We start from the raw sequence: 14,023 nt of genomic DNA, 5'->3' as shown, positions 1-14,023 counted from the left end.
ACCAACTAATAAGAAACACAAGCTTTCTTGAATTAGGAGAACTTCTTATGTTTTTCTACAAAGCACTGCCTAAAACCAGTCTATCCTTGAACTTGACGGAAGAATCTCCAGTTGTGAAGATGGGTTTTGAGGGGGGGTCTTTTGCCCTTTTTTCTTTCAAACACTTGAAATTATGTTCAAGAAGTGATATATTCAGCATTGGGTAGCACAAGATGTGTGTATCCACCTCCTTTGGCCCAACAGCACTGCACCAGCTACTAAGCAGGAGAAAAAATGTCTGCTGCTGCTGTTTGGGTCAAGGTGCCCTGTCTCTGCTTCCTCCCAGCTTTCCCTCCTCCCTGGCAGAGAACAAGACTCAGAAAGTCCTTGGTCAGAGTAAACAATACTGAGCTTCTCTTTTGCTGCCAAGTGTGTGTGACGCCGCACACAGTGGAACTGAACATGAGGGCTGTGACAAAGCAGAAGAAAACCAGGTAGATGAGGCCTTCCACTCCATCATAGCAAAAGCCTGAACGTAATCCAAATGCAGACTCTGGCAGTCTACTAAAGCTGCCAGTTGCTGCAATTGAAAGCCATCCAGCTGGCCTTGGACATTGCTGAATGAGAAAAGTGGCCAGTACTTTATACTGACTCATGGATGGTGGCAAATGTCCTGTGTGGGTGGTTGCAATAATGGAAGCAGAGCAACTGGCAACACAGAGGTAAACCCATCTTTGCTGCTGCACTATGGCAAGGTATCTCTGCCCAGGTGCAGAACCTGGTGGGTAAGGTTCACCATGTAGATGCCCATGTACCCAAGAGTCTGGCCACTGAGAAACACCAGAACAACCAACAAGTGGATAAAGCTGCTAAGAGTGAAGTGGCTCAGATGGACTTAGATTGGCAACATAAGGGTGAATTATTTTTGGTACTATGGGCCCAGGATACTTCAGGCCATCAGGGCAGAGATGCAACATACAGATGAGCTTGTGATTGAGGGGTGGATTTAACAATGGACACTATCGCCCAGGTTATTCACCAGTGTGAAACGTGCTGCAATTAAGCAAGCTAAATGGTTAAAGTCTCTTTGGTATGGAGGACTCAACCAGACAAAGCCCAGCTGGGAACCCAGAAACCATGCAGCCATTCACTCACTCCCCTGCCTTCCTCCCTCCACTCCCAGAGGGATGGGGAGGAGAATCAAAAGAATGTAACTCCCACGGGTTGAGATAAGAACAGTTCAGTAACTAAGGTATAACACAAACCACTACTGCTACTACCAATAATAATAATAAAGAAAATAACAATGGAAGAGAATACAACTGCTCACCATACACCAACTGATACTCAGCCTGACCCGAGCAGTGATCTAGCCGTTCCAGGTAACTGCCTCAGTGGTATAGGTCAGTTATAAAGTGCTGGCCATTTGCACAGGACATGAAGCAGTCTGAATTCTGAAAATCCAGTAGCCAACAAAGCAACATATGGTAATTTCTTGTGCTTGATCAAACAGAAATTTTATTTTTCCTAAGCACGTTTGGCTATCTGCGGAAAATTCATTGTTTTACATACTTTATTTGCTTGATTTATTTATCTGCCTGGTTGTCCTTTACTAAGGAAGCTTGGTGATGTCGATGTTTGCCAGAAATGTTTGCAGAGGACTGCAAATCGAAGCAAAGAAAACCAATCTGCAAATTCAAACAAACATGCAGGGGCTATGTTTTTCAGCACACTCTAGGTCATACCAGAGGTGATGAATCTTCTTCATTAACAAAGATGTGAAATGAAAGATATTGCAACCCAGCTGGAGAGCATAAAGCCCTCGTGATCCATCAGAAAGCTATTATGTTTCTACTGTTTGGAAGTGGACAAACAGGCAGTGTGGCCTTATTTTGAGTGTTTAAACAAACTAAATAATACTGGTTGAGAAAATTCTGTTTATTCCATGTCTTCCCTAATACCTGACTGAGCATTCTCCCCAGGAAAAAGTATTTTGGAAGAGTTATTTGTTCCCCGGGGATCAGGAAATCAAGAGCATATTAAGACTAGAGTCAATGATCAGTCACAGCTGGGCATAGCACGTCCCATGGTATTTTAGTCAAATGAAAGACTGAAGTTCCTCACAAAGGAACTTGAGATAAACAAAAAGAAAATTTTTATGAAAGGATGTGTGAGCAATGTAGAACTACCACTCCTATAGACTGGAGCAGCACAGTATGGTGAGAATATTATTATCAGCATGAAATGAAGCAAATAATTTTGATATTTCCAAGCTCCAATTTTTCATATAACTTTTTATCTCTATGAAAAAATTTGCTATTTCATTTTTATTTTTTTCCTGACTCAGGAACGAGTGTCAAAATATCAATCTCTTGTGAGACAGAAATTCCATTCCATATTAGCTTTCCTATCAAGAGTGACATCCCATTTTCTCATTTGAAGCATCTCTATTTTTACCTTCTCCTATTCAGTCTCTGAAGAAAAATAATGAATGTTTGAACACAGAATCATTTGGCGGTAGCTGCTTCTTATTTTATATTCTCAGTTTACACGTAGCAGTTCAGCTTTAAGAGGTTCAGGTTGTTTTTCCAATAAATTCTGCTATAGCTGGCTACATTACAAGACACAAAGTATCAACTCTGCTCCCAAGAAGACCCACTACTGTGCGCAGAAGCTGATAAGTTTGGCTGCGTTAAGATCACTCTTGGACGCATTCCAACAGGAGAATGTAGTGAAGAACAGCATGCAGATCTCAAAATACTTAAATATCCCCGAGAAGCTAACAAAGGTATTCAAGCTATGTGCTCCAGCTGGAACTCAGTGGAGGTTTTAACTGCATAACTTTGCACTGTCAGTTACACTGAGCTGGGAAGCAAACTGCTTCAATACAAAACAAAGATCCACTCCCATCTCAAATTCATGTATTTCAAAGGTAAACCTTTCCAGCTGTATAACAAATAGGAATGGCAAAAATAGAATAGTCTGAGTTGGAAGAGACCTTACATGATCATTAGTTCAGTCCCCCTGAAACAATGAGGAACATCTTCAACTAGAGTAAACTATGAGCTACAACTGCAAATAAAAAAGTAAAAAAAAAAAAAAAAAAATCCCTTGGCCACAAAGATAAATGTCCTCTGAGTACTGTAATTCGAATTTTGGGATACATAGAGAACCTAAATCAGGAGCAAATTACTCTGTCTATGGGGTAAAGAATTTCCCTCCTTCTAAAGAGACAATACTCTAAACACAGTAAAGCATGAAGGGGAGACATAGGTATAGAGAGTAGTTTGCTTATGATCTTCCAGTCTGCCATCAGGTTCATGGCCATGCCAGATTTGATAATTCTTACTTTAATTCCCTATCCAGGGACCTTCCAGCACTTGGAAGCAATTTGTTACTAAAGAACAAGTGCGACCTCTTAAAGTAGTGTAAGAAAAGACTCCAAAAGATCATATGGCTTTTGGAAAAGTGAAAGAACAATTGCTGTAAGTAAAAACAGTAGATTTGTGACCAGCAACAAGAAAGAAACTTGCCTTTATGTGTATTTATGCCACCAATCTGAACAATGTGCACACTCAGATTTCTAATAAACAATGAGCTCATGCTATGGCCTCTCTCATGGGAGTAAATTAAATGGGTATCTTATTTTTATTTGTACCTTTCTATTTTCACACTGTATAAAATAATTTCCTTGAGACCTCTGTCCTCCTGTCAAAAATTTGGTTGAAATTGCCCCATTATCTCAATATTATGGTGGGAGAGGGACAAAATCAGACATTTAAGCACTTATACACATATTTTTTCACACACGCCCATGCATACAGCATGATCAAAGAAGCCGTATTTCATTAGGCAAACTGGCTAAAAATAAATGTAACACTACTTTTCTGACAGCCATTTTGAGCTTTTGCAGGACAAATCGTTTTATTCAATAGCATTTCATACAGAAAAATATAAGCTACAATATTGCCTCCTATGCTCCATGAGGAAAATTAACTTGGCCTCTAGGGCTCCTTGCTATTAATCTCCATCAAACACCCCTGCCAACACTCCCCCAGAGGCCATGATCCCACAGAAGCCCATGAGCAGCCGTATAGATATTAACTGTCACATGCTTGAAGTTTAGCATTCCTGAGAGATCACTGTCACAGTAAGTTCAATCTTTAAGAAAATATTGAGAAGGTAGGTCTGGGAAATATGCATCACCAAAATACTGTAATGAAATCTGCCCAACCTGCTCATTTTACCTTGAGGCAATTTCGGACCACAGGTAAAAGCACTGTCGTCAGTAAAGTTAGGTGAGGATGGATTTACCCTATGTCTGTACCTACAAAATGTCTTACTAGTGCACTTCGCAAAGCATTTAGCATGCTAAGATGGGAAATCAGAGATGAATAACTGAGAATTGAGACAAGTTCTGAGACCCCAAGGAATGCCACAGACACAATAAGGGAATCAGAAGACAGACGTAAAGTTTCTCCTGTGCTAGCTAAGAACTGTCAATCAGGTGGGTGGGCTTTTTCCTTAAGATAATTACACTTCAGAGTTGATCTAAAATCCATAGATTTATAAAGGAAAAGCTTTGGTGGGATTATTTTCAGAGTGATCAAGGTCTTCTCAAAGCCTAAGAAGTCAAATATGACACAAGAAAGATATTATAAGCTGTCTCTTGCAATTATAAATAATGCAAATCAGGTACTTTTGAACTCCTAATTCCTACACTGCTAAGCAATAATTTAGCTGTGTGTGGCTATTTAATTGTGTAATTTTTGCAAGAATTTCATCTCTTTTAACAGAACATATAATAAGACAAGTAATCTCAAACTTTTGCTGGCCAATGAAAGAGTACTTAAGAAAAACACTGCTTACCCTGCCAACTTGGAGTATAATGGTGCAGTTGTCAGTGTAGGTAAGTCAAAGGACTCTAAGACAAAAAGTTGCCAATAAGCAACAGCATAGCAACCTTTCAAGTCATACTTCAAGGTCATGAGGAAGGGGGGGATAAGTTTCTTCCTTTCTCCAGTTCTCAAATGTCTGTATGTGTCACCAAAGAGTATCTTTCAAGGTTTGCTTTCATCAATCAAGCATGTAATGCCTTCTCTGTAACAGATTCTCAAAGAGTTTGGAAATATAACAGCACTCATTTATTGATTGCTTTGATCAGGTACTAGACAGGAGGGAAGAAAACCTCAGCATACACATCAATAAACAACCTGGAGCCTCTAAAGCCATACTGAGAGAGCCTGACAACTAACAATGGGCTGAGATGCTCAAAAAAGAAAACCCATGACAGCGAATCAATATAAGACCTTGTGGTAAAGATGTTGAAGTAAGAGGAGGAATGTTGGGTTGCTGTGAAAAGAACTTTGTGGCCTATATTAAAATGCTGAGACAACTAGTAAGGGAACCTTCAGGTGAAGGGAGCAGGTGAGACTATCTCTCTCCCTTTCTCCAGATGACTGTAGAGGAAGCTTAGGGGGACAAGGCCTTGAACAAGGGTCAAGGTTAGACAGACTGAATTGAGGCAATAATTTTGTTCACTTCTGACATCAGGAAGGCATGAGGTTTAGTGGTATCTCCCTTTCTCTGAATGCAAGTGGATTGTGCTTTATAAGGGCACTAACGATATCTGAATGCAGTGGGATTGGATAAACTCTACAGGGCTATAAGCTATTTCTGCTGAAGCTGTTCCTTCAGTACTTATAGTATAGACACACTAGGGAGTCATCCAGAAGTACAAGTAAGAAGGGAAAAAAAAATGGCAGAAGATATTCAGCCCTTTACTGAAGAGCCGGCAGTGTGCGCTTGCAGCCCAGAAAGCCAACCGTATTCTGGGCTGCATCAAAAGAAGTGTGATGAGCAGGTCAAAGGAGGTGATCCTGCCCCTCTACTCTGCTCTCGTGAGACCACACTTGGAGTACTGTGTGCAGTTCTGGTGCCCTCAACATAAAAAGGACATGGAACTATTAGAACAAGTTTAGAGGAGGGCCACGAGGATGATCAGGGGACTGGAGCACCTCCCGTATAAAGACAGGCTGAGAAAATTGGTGCTGTTCAGCCTGGAGAAGAGAAGGCTGCGTGGAAACCTCATAGCAGCCTTCCAGTATCTGAAGGGGGGCTAAAAGGATGCTGGGCAGAGACTATTCATTAGGGACTGTAGTGATAAGACAAGGGGTGATGGGTTGAAACTTACACAGCAGAGGTTTAGATTTGATATAAGGAAGAAATTCTTTACTGTGAGGGTGGTGAGGTATTGGAATAGGCTGCCCAGGGAAGTTGTCAATGCTCTATCCCTGGCAGTGTTCAAGGCCAGGTTGGATGAAGCCTTGGGTGATATGGTTTAGTGTGAGGTGTCCCTGTCCATGGGAGGAGGATTGGAACTAGATGATCTTAAGGTCCTTTCCAACCCTAATTATTCTATGATTCTATGATTATTAAGAGAAAATTATAGGAAAAAGCTTTCAGCTGAGATGAAAGTAATGCCTGTTAGAAGAAACTGAAAGTCCCACTACCTCAATAGTGCTGTTTGAAAGCGCCAGGTTGTGAACCAGTCAGAGGGACTGAAAATTTTAATATCTGTTACAATATGTTTTGTGTATGGCAAGATGTAAGGTAGAGCTGCCTACAGACTTTTAAAGTCCCATTGATTTGTTTTTCAAAGGCTCTGTTTCTTCTGAAAAATTAAACACACAAGATGTTTTTAGAAGGACAGTTATTCCCCTGATGCAACCTATTCTCAAAGATAAAGCTGTTAAGTATGCAGATACAGAGTAACCTCAAGTGATACTTAGCCCTAAACTGCAGAAAATGTACAGAGCATAATACCAAAGACAGTGAATTCAGGGGTCTGAAATGCCATGTAATGAAATGGAGGTTCAGCAAGTCTGCAACAAATTTTTGGAGTGTGTACACAAGAATCTTTAATCTTCACATTCAGACTTCAGAGAAAGTCTATCTTAGCTTTTTGGTGGGATTTAGAAGCCAAAATCATCAATGTGAGACCACAGGTATACAAACACTCTCTGAGTCGAAGCACAGCCATGAAATATGTACATTTGTTACCTTCTGGTTATTATTTGCGTGCTCACTTTGTCTACATTAATTTTGGATATTCTACCCCTTGGCAGAAGACATTTAAACTCTCATTTACTAAATGGGTAAAGCTATTTGCAGCCTCACATGGCATAGTCAATAGATAAGCTATTGTGACCACTTGTCCATTTTGCTAAAGAAAGGAAACGAGTAGTATGTGAACACTGAAAGCACCAAAGTTAGATTTAACCTAGGATTTGTGTCTCATTGACTATCTTTGGCATAAAAAGCTCTATCAGTATGGCAGGGCTGGCTTGCTTTGCAGAGCATCCTGCAATCTCGGTCTCCTACACACATATCCTGACCTTTTCCAAAGCTGTGACAAGGTGGGTTACACACAGCTGTCTACATCTGGAAGGAAGCTCTTGAACACTCCAAAATATCCCCCAAATTAGACAAGCAACAGACAGAGAGCAAAGCTCACAAATCATTCACTTTCCCTGTAGCTGGGAATCAGCTTTCAAGGGTTCAGGCTCCAACCAAAGATTTTTCTGTGGCTCAAGCACAGACAATCCACATGATATATGAATGCCCTAGTGTCTAAAACCACTTGAGATCACAGTGCAGCTTGCCACTCATGTAGGATACAAATAGGTGCTCTTTTTCATTCAGCTGATTAAATAGACAGCAAAAGTATGAGTTGCATTTCCCTAGGAAACAAGGCTAGGAAGACCCTCCTTGTGAACTGTTGAAGATCAGAAGTGCTAAGTTTTAGCAGTTCCTGTTGCTAACGAGGAAAACATTCATTACAAGTTTTCAAGAGCAACAGTATGTTTTCTCTACGAATGAGTATCACTGGCAAGCACAGTTTGTAGGTATTTGGTAAATGCTTAAAACTCTACAATTTTTAATGCCATAACAAAACAAATGCAAGAGCTGATGAGTCAGTAGAGCTATGATACTTTTGTTGCTAATTATGAGCTAATGTTTAAGAAATTAATAACTTTCAATACTAGTGTGGAGGAGAAAGCTTACACTTAGCACATAAAAATTTGCACAGGTAATTGATTTGTATGGGAATTCAAAATAAGAATGACTTAATTAAAATGAAATTTTTTAAAAAATGACCCATGTTGTTTTTTAATCCCTCCATGCCATCTTGAAAAAAATAATTTACCTCTCAGTGTAATCTATACGCAGTGCTAACTGGATGTTACAACTACTGGATGAGGAGAAGAGCTAGGTAGAGCAACAGTATAGAAATAAGGAAAAGGGTAGTAGAGGTTCCAGAGTTCATCTAGTAAAGTTACATTCATAAACATCCAGACAATTGTGACAGGCAAACAATCAACTCCTAAATCAGGTGGTCACAATTTCTTATTTCCTTTGTGTCTCCTCCTGTCTTTCCCCCTTGTGCTGGTTACTAATTAGCTTTGGTTTTGGCAGGGCAAGGTTTATATCCCATATTCTTACACAATTTCAGAGTTAATACCATGTTTCTTCCACCTCCTAATAAATCTTCTGCATTCACTAGCAGACACTCCATCATTTCTGCACTGTGTTTTTACCACCCAAGTTCCAATCTGGAATGGTGGTGTTTTTTTTGGTCTTTATGTGTCACATGCACCTCATCATACAATACCATTTTCAGATTCATATTTGAAATGCTTCTGAGAGGAACAGAGAGGATATTGAGTCTGTTTAGGTGTGAGTCCTGCAGTGCCCAGGATATGAGAGAGAACATCTACATGATGAAAAGGGAAGGTCTATTAATTCTTGTTCTGTAACCAGAGATCAGAGATGCCCTGTGCTTATGCACCCACATGCTGGCATCTGTCGCCCTGAGCTCAGTAACTCAGTAAAAATTAATAAAGGATAAATGAAAGGAATTATTATCTCCAATTTGGAGCCAAAAGGGAGAGCGTAAGTTCCACCCATGCTCAGGGCCCCGTAAGATCTCTCAAAGCAAAGAAGTGAAGCCAAACCCTTGGAGTCCCCGCATAGGAGATTTTGCTCTTCTTGACAAGGTGCAAGTGTCCTTCAACCAGTCCAATTTCTGAATCACATATCACACAAGGAAGCACTTCTTTTACTGTAAGGGTGCCTGAACACTGCACAGGTTTCACTGAGAGGTTGTGGAATCTCCAGCCCTGGCGATATTAAAAAAAAATTCTTCAACATGGTCTTAGGCAACCAGGTCTAGATAACCCAGCAAGGGAGTGGACATGATGACCTACAGAAGTCCCTTCCCACCTCAACCATTCTGTAATGTTATGATCTACACCCTTCCAGAACCCTAGTAAAATCAGTGACAGCTGTTCCCAGATCTGAAAATTGCACTTCATTCCTGTCTACCTTTGTTGTGAAAGTCTGTTGCTAAAAGAGAGGCCAGGCCTGAGGTTACACAGTTGTTCACTCCTCTGTCCAATGCCTTTTACAGGACATAGTTCAGGAAATGTGATTATTACTTTGTTGGTTGTTTGTTTTTGTGGGGTTTTTTTTTCTTTTTTTCCCAGAGAAAACCGCTTTTCTCTAACAGCATAAAAATAGCCTTCCACAATTGTTATGTCCCTTTAGACTTAGTGAATAATTGAAGAATGCTTCCCAGTAGCTAGTAATGAAAGAGGTTTATTCTGAACCTTTCTCCATTATCCAGTGCCAGCACTTTACTCTGTTGCTGAGGTTGCAAGAGAAAGTGAGGGGTGACAGGTGCTTGTATATCTCTTCATGAACAAATGAAAGATTCTGCTGCTAGCTGGTTGGGAGTAAATCTGCAGTAACTCCACTAGATAACTGAGAACACTTTGGACTTGAGAATAACTGAAAGCAAAATGTTAAACTACACTTTTCTTCTGGCATGTTTAAAGGAACATGTGACTAATGAAACTGACATATCTATAAACATATGACAAAGTATCAACCCATATGGCTTGCTTTTTCACCAGCTCTTCCCTCCTACTCCCTTGATTATTCACCTGTGTGTACCAACATTAACCTCAAGAGAGTTTTCCTGCTATTATATCTTTGCTCTTCCTTAGCTATATTAACCAAACTTCATAGAATTTTTTCTCTGTTAAACAGCTACTCCTATTTGTATAACAGTTTCCTATGGCAACCACTGCTAGCCTAGACTGCCCGCCTAGAGAAGTAAGGATCCATGAAAACAAAGCTCTGCGTCCATTCCCAGCACAATTAGGATTCCCTTCTCTTTTACAACAAGCTTCTACCTGGTTACAGCCCCAGATCAATGTCTCCTGCCTCTACATTCCACTGAAAGATTGGGCCCCTAGTTTGATTTTTGACAGAGATAGGCTTGAACTACCCCACCTTGAGCTACTTACACCATACGTAAGTCAGAAAAGATACTGCATGTTCAACTGCTTTTTCTTCTCATTTCTTTCATGGCTGTAATTAAACTTACATAAGCACCAGCTTAGAAGAGAAGACATTCATGTGAGCATCTGGAGGAAAATACATTTGTTTAGTTAGGCATTTTTTTTGTTTGTTTCTTTTTTTTTTTTTTTTTTTTTTTGTGCATTTGCTCCTGAAAGTCAGGAAGAGCAGGGGTGATTTTTGAAAGAGTAGGGTGATAGAGGACACATGTAACTATTGAAAATTCAATTCCTAGGAGAGACAAAAGATATTTAAGTTCCATTTACCTATGGACTTCAGGCAGGTTTTGTTGTAAAGAGCAGGAAAGGGAAGTCCTGCAGCTTATTTATCTTCTCAGAAGAGGAAATTAAAGGATCCTGATTATTGTACCGAGAAATTAGAATGAAGTGTTGCCTCATTTTCTGTTACTACAGCTTTATGGATACTAGAAATTCTAGGAGTGAGGTTTTATGTAACCTGGATGGAGAGCTTAGTCACAGAAAACATAAACTACTAGAAGCCCCATGCTGAGATTTGGCATTGAATTGAACTGAGCCTGTAACACTTTGAGGGTGAGGGAATATGGTACAGAGTAAGGCATCCTTTGCTTTGGCACAGACCTTAACCTGCTGTCTCTAGAAAACTGAATGTTAAAAGAAATTGCTGTGCTTGTGCATGCTGTAAGATTGCAAAAGAAGAGCCATTAAAACTCGACTTAATTAAAAAAAGAAAAAACGCAAAAAACAACCTGCTGAGGAAAAATCATATCCCATAATTGTGAGATTGTTCCTTCATTATTTTCTTAATTTTAAATTTGCTCTGAAATCAAACTCCTTTTGCTTTCTAATGTGCAACACTGAATTAGCTGACAAAGCTTTTTTCTCTGCTTATAATTTTAAAATTCTCATGCTAACTCCTAAAAAAGTGCAATAAAAGCAAATTAATAGAAAATTAGCTCATGCTTCAATCATGGCCTTGTTTCAAGTGCTTTGCATTAAGCTTCATAGGAGATACTGAAATCTGAATTATGTGACCTTTTGAAGAGGTTAACTGATTACAAATCATTGAAGTTAGTAGTGTTTCTTGAATGATCCCTGCCATTCAGTGATGAGATGTCATGGAGAAGAAAGGGCAAGTGAAAGCAGGAGGAAAGGGACAATACCCTTTGAATGGAAATGAGTAAATGTGTTTGAGCCAGAAGCAGTCAACAGCTAAGGTATGCAAGAGCAGGATGGGAAATATTTGAGGTTTTCAACAGGCGCTCCTAAAGACTCTATAGTTGCTCATGGACCAGGTGTGCCACTCCTGAACTTCAGAACTCTTTTCTGAACTGTCTTTCCCAGTGAAGTATTGTAACTCATTTCCTACTTATGCTAGTATTTTTATGACTTCAGAATGTGCTATGTCTAGCAATTGAAATGTTTTTCTTTCTCTTTGATTTTTTTTTGTTTGGTGTTTTTTGGGGGTTTTGTTCATTTGATTTGGTTTTGGGTTTTTGTTTTTAACAATCTGACCCAACAACCTTCCCAGATAAAGATACTCCTTGGTTCCCTGAACCTTTATTTAAGTTTAATGTAAAATACAAATAGTCATTCAGTATTTTCAGTATTCTGTGAGTGCTTATGTGCTGGGATACAAGTTTCTTCCTTTAGATTCTGTTAAAGAAGATAGTACCAGTTAGAGCCTGTAAAAGCTACACAATTTGTTAAAATGCTGGCAGGATCTAACAGGGTACAGAGTTGAACTGGTGCTGACCAACAACAATTCAGTTCTGACTAGGATTTACCCTCCCATTATGCACAAGAAATCCAGCTGTGCAGCATGTATCTTCATTCACTAATGGAGCTACTTGTTACTACACAATAGGAACAGTTAACACTTCACCGCCTGGATACAACTATTCCTATCTCGCTAATATACAGCTGACTAAATAAATACAGCTGACTAATACAGCTGACTAAATGAAGACAAGATGCAAGGTGGGACCACAAAAGACTACAGTCATTGCCATCAAACAAGGCTGTATAGAACTGTGGGAGTAGTACATATGAAATATCACACATTTTACATGGAGTGAGTTTGGATGCACAGTGAACAAGGAAGACCAATCTTTTCAAATAGAAAGTGTAATAGACATAGAGAAAACCCAAAGATTAAAGCAGAATGAGATCAAAAGAACAATTAAGAAGGTCCAGTTCGAAAAAAAATGTGGGAAAATAGATGTAAGTGGGGGAAAATTCAGTTGGTGGTACGATGGCATCATATTTTTACACGGGATTTATACCATCAGAAACAAAATGAAAGAAACTGTTTTTTCAGCTTCTCAATAGACCGAATCAGTGTTGCAGGGAGACAGGGGGGGTCTTCTATGGAGATATGCCATCAATTTCATTTTTAGTTTCTGTTTTAAAAAAACCCAAACAGCAGGCAAAGCACAAATGCTAGAAAATGACTGAAGAGGGGAAAAGCTCAAGTGAAGGGAAAACACACCTAGCATTTTCTCCAGCTTCTTGTTTAGACTGCTTAAATCTCCAAATATGGGTGTGCTTTTTCTTCATTTTAAGCATTAGAGTTGTGTCTTGCTCATCCCCTCTCTCAGCTTAGTTTGACAGCTTGGAAAAGCTTGTCTCCCTGTTAACTGTATACCAAAGAGTGCTATGTTATGCACTACTGTGCTTCCTCATAGTACTGCAAATATTTTTGAAGCATTTTTTCATTTCTTGATCATCACTACAAGGGAAAAAAATGCAAGAGACACTTAAGCATGTGTTAAATTCTGACAGATATTATAAGCAAAGGAACATGATTCTGTTTTAAATACAGTTTTCCTGGTTCTAATGCTTTGTATGAAAATTCTGCTTGCTAAGCTAAGCTGTGCTGTATGAACTCCTTGCTACATGTTATCTTGTTCCAGTACTGAAAGCATTTCTTCATGGTTTTAAAGGTAGGTGAGGTAGATTTCATCAGATATGGCAAAAGTTAAGCATGAAGAGAGTTGCTTTCACTACTGAAATATATTTCTCATTTCTTCAGGGCACTGTGTGAAGGAAAACCATCTGAACTTGTTTGATTAAGAGCTAATTTAGGACTGCAACAGTAGAAGAGGGGGGTGAGAGTGAAAAATCAGTTCTTGGAAAGGGTCTTTTTGTTGAGGCTTTGCTTCATTTATAGGTTGAAAGACTTGCAGAAAAGCTGATCCCTGGTCAGCTCTGATTTTCCATTTAGCCATACTATGAAAATATTTGTATGAAACAAATGACAAAGCCAAGCGTTTTTTGTTCTTGCTTTTGGGGTGTGGTGTTGTTTTTGATTAGGGAAAGAAAAATATACAGCTTGATAATAAGAGTTCATAGGCTATCCTATGAAAGGAAAAAAATATTTCAAAACGTTGGGAACCTGAAACCTATGCTAAGATGCCGAGAATATTTTTCTGCACGTACTGACAAACTTTAGCTAGTTTTGATAATAATAATTTTCTCTTGCAGAGATTAGGCACCACAGCTTGGTATTCATGGCAGATGAAGGGCAGAAAAAAAAAAGGGAAAATTATTGCCTTTTTTAAAAAGGCTTTTACCTGCTTGTTCTATCACCCTATTGACCAAGCAAGGGTTTGGAAACATTTATGAGTAAGACTGTCTTC

Source organism: Melopsittacus undulatus, chromosome 4 (assembly GCF_012275295.1).
Source record: "Melopsittacus undulatus isolate bMelUnd1 chromosome 4, bMelUnd1.mat.Z, whole genome shotgun sequence".
Lineage (NCBI taxonomy): Eukaryota > Metazoa > Chordata > Aves > Psittaciformes > Psittaculidae > Melopsittacus > Melopsittacus undulatus.
This window is presented reverse-complemented; position numbering follows the sequence as displayed.